The sequence below is a fragment of the Symphodus melops genome (genome assembly GCF_947650265.1).
Source record: "Symphodus melops genome assembly, chromosome: 5".
In the NCBI taxonomy this organism is placed as follows: Eukaryota; Metazoa; Chordata; class Actinopteri; order Labriformes; family Labridae; genus Symphodus; species Symphodus melops.
The window spans coordinates 3,698,561-3,704,668 of NC_136695.1; positions in this window are offsets into that span (position 1 = coordinate 3,698,561).

A 6,108-nucleotide genomic window follows, 5' to 3' on the forward strand; every position below is an offset into this window, starting at 1 on the left:
CATCGCGAGATTCAAATCTCAAACACATTAGGCAAATTTTAATATTAATTCTACTACTACTACTACTACTACTACTACTACTACTACTAATAATAATAATAATAATAATAATGATAATAATAATAATAATAATGATAATAATAATAATAATAATGAAAATAATAATAATGATAATAATAATAATAATAATAATAATAATAATAATAGTTTATTTTCTGTGACATTAAAAAATATTTAGATTTAAAAAAAACTAAATTTAGGAGTTTTAATTTTTGCAGTTTCTGCTTTTTTGAATATGTGTTAATGTTATGAAATAATTATAATATAGATTATTATAATATAGCAAAGCTATGTGTTTGTGATGCCTGTTTTACAGTTTCTGTTTTTCCTTCCCCTTCTGTAACCTGTATTTGTTTCTCCTCTGTTATTCTTTCTCTGTTTCTCCTTCCTCTCACTCATTTTGATGGATTTGTTTCTCCCCCTCTGTCTCTGCTCTCTGTCTGGCCCCGGTGTGAACTGCATTATTTTGTCCCTAAAAAACATGTCCTCTCATGAAGACGGGGACTTCCTTATTGACCTTTTTTTACTGGTTTGCCTGAACCAAATGTTGGGCTGCCACAAAACAAAACAACAAAACTACCAGGATACAAAGTTTGGACCTGGACCTGGATCAGGCCACTGGTCTGGAGTTCAGATTTCTTGTGTTTCATGTTCAGGAAAAAAATCAAAACTTCATGGTTTAGAGACAGGGCCGTGTTACTACCTATTATCAGGAGCTTTTCAGCATGTGTATAATTCTGCTATATGAAACTCCTCTTGATCTTGATATGGACCCCCCTTTTATTCTTTGACTCTTCAATCCTTCAGGTATAGCGTCACCTGCTGCCCGCGGTGACAGGAACAAAAAAAGACCAGAAACAGATTAGACCCATAGAACTGATCCACACCTGATACACCTTCAAGGAACCGCCCGGAGGTCACAGGGTCAAATCACAACAATATAGACGCCAAGAGGACGCAGACGGGATTACATTAAGGGATGAACTGCAACTGATTGATAAATAACAAAAAAACAGACTGTAAATTATTTCATGTTATTTAACGCATTAGTTCAACTGGTGGTCAGAACCTTTAAGGGGGGTCATGGAGCCGCTGTACGGGTCCCACGCCTCACTTTGGGAATCCCTTCCGGATGCTGAGACCTTCCACATGTGCTGCCAGCCGAAGAAGTTTGATTGGTGCACTGCTGCAAAGACACAATCAGCCAATCAGAGGATTGCATCAGTCGACCTCTGTGTCTGATTAAAGATGTACACAGAACATGAGGCACTCGTTCTGTCTGGACTCGGCCAGGTAATAGTCTGAAGAACACACACACACACACACACAGGCGCGCACACACACACACACACACACACACACACAGGCCCGAGAGACGAGGGTCTCGACAGTGTATAAAGTGTGTTTAGCACTGTTTGCACATTTAAGCTGTATAATAATCACAGTGTTGTGAAGCATGCTGGAAAATGAAAGTAATGCTTCACTGCAGTGATCTGAGTCTGTGATGTCACAACGTGAAAAAACAAGAGCCAATCAAAACAGAGATTTTATTTCCTATAAGTTTAATTACATGTTATTAAAATGTTCCCTCGTATTAATTATCTGTTTCATGATTTACAGTCTGTTATTACACCACTCCATCTAACACTTAATGACGTGTGTGTGTGAGTGTGTGTGTGTGTGTGTGTGAGTGTGAGTGTGTGCACGCGCATGTGTGTGTGTGTTGTGTGTGTGTATATGTGTGATGAACAGTAGCTCTCTCTCTCTCTGGTGTTACCTGAATGAACAGATCTCCTCTGTGCATTCAACCCCCCCCCCCGACACACACACACACACACACACACACACACACCCCGGTCTCTTTAGTAAAGTGTGTGTGTGTGTGTGTGTGTGTGTGTGTGTGTGTCACTGATGTAATCTGTGTTTAAATGGTTCAGGTCTGAGACCCTTTCTCTGAACACACACAGGTCGCTCTGTGAACACATGAATGAAGCCTAAACATGGGACTGATTGAACACACACCCCCACTCCACACACACACACACACACACACACACACACACACACACACACACACACATAAACAAACACAAACACACACACACTGGTTTAAAGCAGCTTAAGCACTAGCTTAAAGTTAGCCTAAAGGTTGTTTTAGAATCAGTCATCTTTATTGTTTACTCGCACATCAAACTCAGACTGTTGTTCGTACAAAGACGCCGCGGCGGGCGTCCCTGGTTCGACTCTGACCTGTGGCTCCTCTCCCATGTGATTCCTCCCTTCCTGTCTCCCCAGTTTCTGACTCTATCCACTGTCCCGTCCGAATAAAGAAGTGTGTAATTACATCCTGCGCTTACCCTCAGGTGGTGTTCACATTTTAAACACTTCAAAGCTTCAGGAGGAACTTTATTTCTGCACGTGTGAGAAATACAGAAGCAAGCACATTCTTCTTTTATGAGAAACAGTGTGTGTGTGTGTGTGTGTGTGTGTGTAGTAGGTAAGTGAGGGGTAAGTCAGACACTCACTACTTTTACATGATAGACTTAGACTTAGACTAAACTTTATTGATCCTTTGGGATGACTCCCTCAGGAAATTTAAGATGATGGCTCCATGATTTTTAAAGAGTGTATTTATTCTTTTAGTCAGTCTAACAGAGATAACAGTTGCGGGTTATCCACCTCCGGAAGTCGAACAGCATTCATGTGGAGCAGAAAGCCTGGAGGTATGAACGCGGCAGACTGCGACCCTCCTCCGCCCCTGCAGTCTCCTTTCACTCCTATCCTGCTGTCGGCCTCTCAGCATCAAGTCATCATGACGCATATTTCTCTTCTCCTGAACTGTTGAAAACATATTTTGAAACTTCCCTTTAAAGTCTCGCTTGCTTTAAATAAGGGTCAAATCTGCTCTACCTTAACTATGTCTATGGCCCTGTTAGCACCACGTAGACCTTTAGACGCATGCATTTATGTCGCTCTGCAATATTCTACCTAAAAATATGAGTTTGCAGTGCTCGTTTTTTTTGTTTGTTTGTAAATGTGATGGTACCCAGCGGTCCGGTCACAGCGCTGGCAGTCCGTGTTTCGATGCACAGTTGCACGTTGGGCTCTGCACGCAGGTTCAGGGGCTTCGTGAGCATACAGCACACACTTCACCTTCTGTAGAGGTGAAAGTTTTAATCTGTTTACGATGCATGAATGTGAAACTAAAAACAGATCGATTTCAGAGTTTTTCTTTCTGTCAGACAGAGCGGCTCTCGAGGTCTCTGCAGGATCAGATTAAACCAGGATCAGGTCCTAGCATGAGGTCTGCAGATCTGCTTTCATTCAGGTGTAACCACCGTGTAAACACACACACGCACACACACACACACACACACAAACACACACGCGTGCACACGGACACAATTATAATTATTTTTCTGACAGCTGCAGGATTCCTGAGCAGGTCTGAGCTCATGTTGGACTCGGTGACCCCTCTTCATCACCTCACTGTGACCCACATCATCATCCTCATCTTCATTTCCCTTCCTGTCCTTTCTCCCCCTCTCAATCACTCTCTCCTCCTCCTGCTCTTTGTTTCTTCCTCTTTGCAGACTTCCTCCTCTTCATCAGGTGTCAGATCTCATCATCCTCTTCCACTTTCCTCCATCCGTCCTTCCTCTCATTCTGTTTGTCCTTTATGATCTCTGCTCTTCCTCTGCCCCCCCCCCCCCCTCTTCCTCTTCATCAGGTGTCAGGTCTTATCAGTGTTTGATCATTTCGTTGTGTGATGAAGATTTTACATTGATGATGACTGAAAGCAGCAGAGCCCTGCAGCTCTGTGCTGTCCTCTCCGCTCACATCTTCATCGCACAGAAAAGCTCCACGAGGAAGAGGAGGAGGAGGAGGAGGAAGAGGAGCACACGTGAGAGTGAGGGAGGCTCAGGTGAATCCCCCTCAGGCAGCCGATCAGCAGGTGAGCAGGAGTTTATCTGCTGTGAGAGCAGCTGAGTGTTAAAGAGGAGCAGTAGATTTATTCTGAGTGAAATCTGAACGCTGATTTACCTGCAGACAGTCAGGAGCCGTTTAATAATGAAAAGGCTCCAGGTGTGAATAATAAGCAGGTTCACAGAGAGGTTGCACTTATTAAAGAGCTTCTTCATGGAGCAGAGTTTATTTTATTCAGGATCATTTCTCTCCTGACACAGCTCCGTCTCTCCACCTGAAGTCAGGAGCTCAGAAGAACCTCATAAACTTCCTGTCAACATTCATTGTTTTAATAATCAACAATAAATGAACCAGTGTCCACCCTGTATGTAATAATAAACATCTAACATCTCGTCTAACATGTTTTCAGATGACCTTTTGTTCTTCTTCGTGTCACTTTCCTGTTTTTAAAGGATAAATGTGCAAACGTGCAGTACCTTGATGAAACCAACTTTTTTATTAAATATTTTTTTATATTGTATATCCTGCTAAAATGACATTTCATACAGTGCAAATATTTATGTTACATCCTGCTATAGTACACATTTACATTTCATACTGTGCAATAACTAATCTGATATTTCTGTTATATCCATTCATATGTATTACGCTGGTAACTGTAAATGAGTCCTACAGTACCACACATATCCCACCTTACTTTAACTAAAGTCACTTTTTATATTCTTCTTGTTTTTAGCTGTGTGCTCTTTAAACCAAGTCATCTCGTTGTACAATCTGTATAATGACAATAAAAGGCATTTTATTCTTAAACACCGCCGTCATTCTGAATCCTCCACTTCCTCCAGCGTCTCACCTCCCGGAGGACTAAACTGACCTTTCCTGGTGCTGCAGGTACCAGGCTAATGTCAGCACACTTTGGTTAGCTCGTAGCTTCATATTGCACATACATTGACGCAGAGTAAGCGTGATCTAAAGACACTCAGTGACCTCTAAATAGTCTGTGAGTATGATCTTTTTCTTCTCTCTAGTCCTTGATAAAAACAGCTTTTATACACTGATACGTCCATGTCTGACAACAACTGTCACATGCAGGTTTACAGGCAGAAAACAGGGAGGAGGACCCAAACGCAGAAACAAAAAATATTTATTTTAACTAAAAGGCAGAAACACAAACAAAAACTTACTATTCAAAACATAATCCAAAATGAACCGACAAGAGGGAAAGAAAACACAGAGACTGAACAGACAGGTGGTAATCAGACTCAGGTGAGACTAATGAGACAGGTGAGGACAATCAGGGTCACTCTGAAATATAACATATACAAAAACAATATAGAAAAAATACATGAAATGAATCTTGTAACCATGTAATTGTCTGTCGCTTATGTTTGATTCCTCTGTGAGTGAACATGCACCTGTGGTTTACCTGTGACGCTCTCTCTGCTGTTTGTTGTTTGATACAAGGGAGACATTTGATGTCACAGTTGGTTCACAGGTCTGCATGTATGGGGACATAGAACAGGAAGAAAAAGATCATAAAGATCAGGAAGAAATGAAAAGTCAAAAGGCCAGTCAGCGTGGGAGCTTATGTCGTGCTTCAGTAGCTGAGGAAACAAATCTCTGGGTGGTGGTGAGAGGGTGAGAGGGGCCCCGGGTGGTGGTGAGAGGGTGAGAGGGGTCCTGGGTGGTGGTGAGGGAGTGAGAGGGGTCCTGGGTGGTGTGAGGGAGTGAGAGGGGTCCTGGGCGGGGGTGAGAGGGGTCCTGGGCGGTGGTGAGAGGGTGAGAGGGGTCCTGGGTGGTGTGAGGGAGTGAGAGGGGTCCTGGGTGGTGTGAGGGAGTGAGAGGGGTCCTGGGCGGGGGTGAGAGGGGTCCTGGGCGGTGGTGAGGGGGTGAGAGGGGTCCTGGGCGGTGGCGAGAGGGTGAGAGGGGTCCTGGGTGGTGGTGAGAGGGTCAGAGTGGTCCTGGGTGGTGGTGAGGGGGGTCCATCTTTGGGTCTACCCCCCCAATCCGGTCAGTGGGTTCAGGCTCTTTGATGGACAGGGACAGTCGGTTTCTTGGCTCAGAATCAAGGCCAGAGACACAACGCTCCATTCAATGAGGGGGGTCCCATTCCTGGGAGGG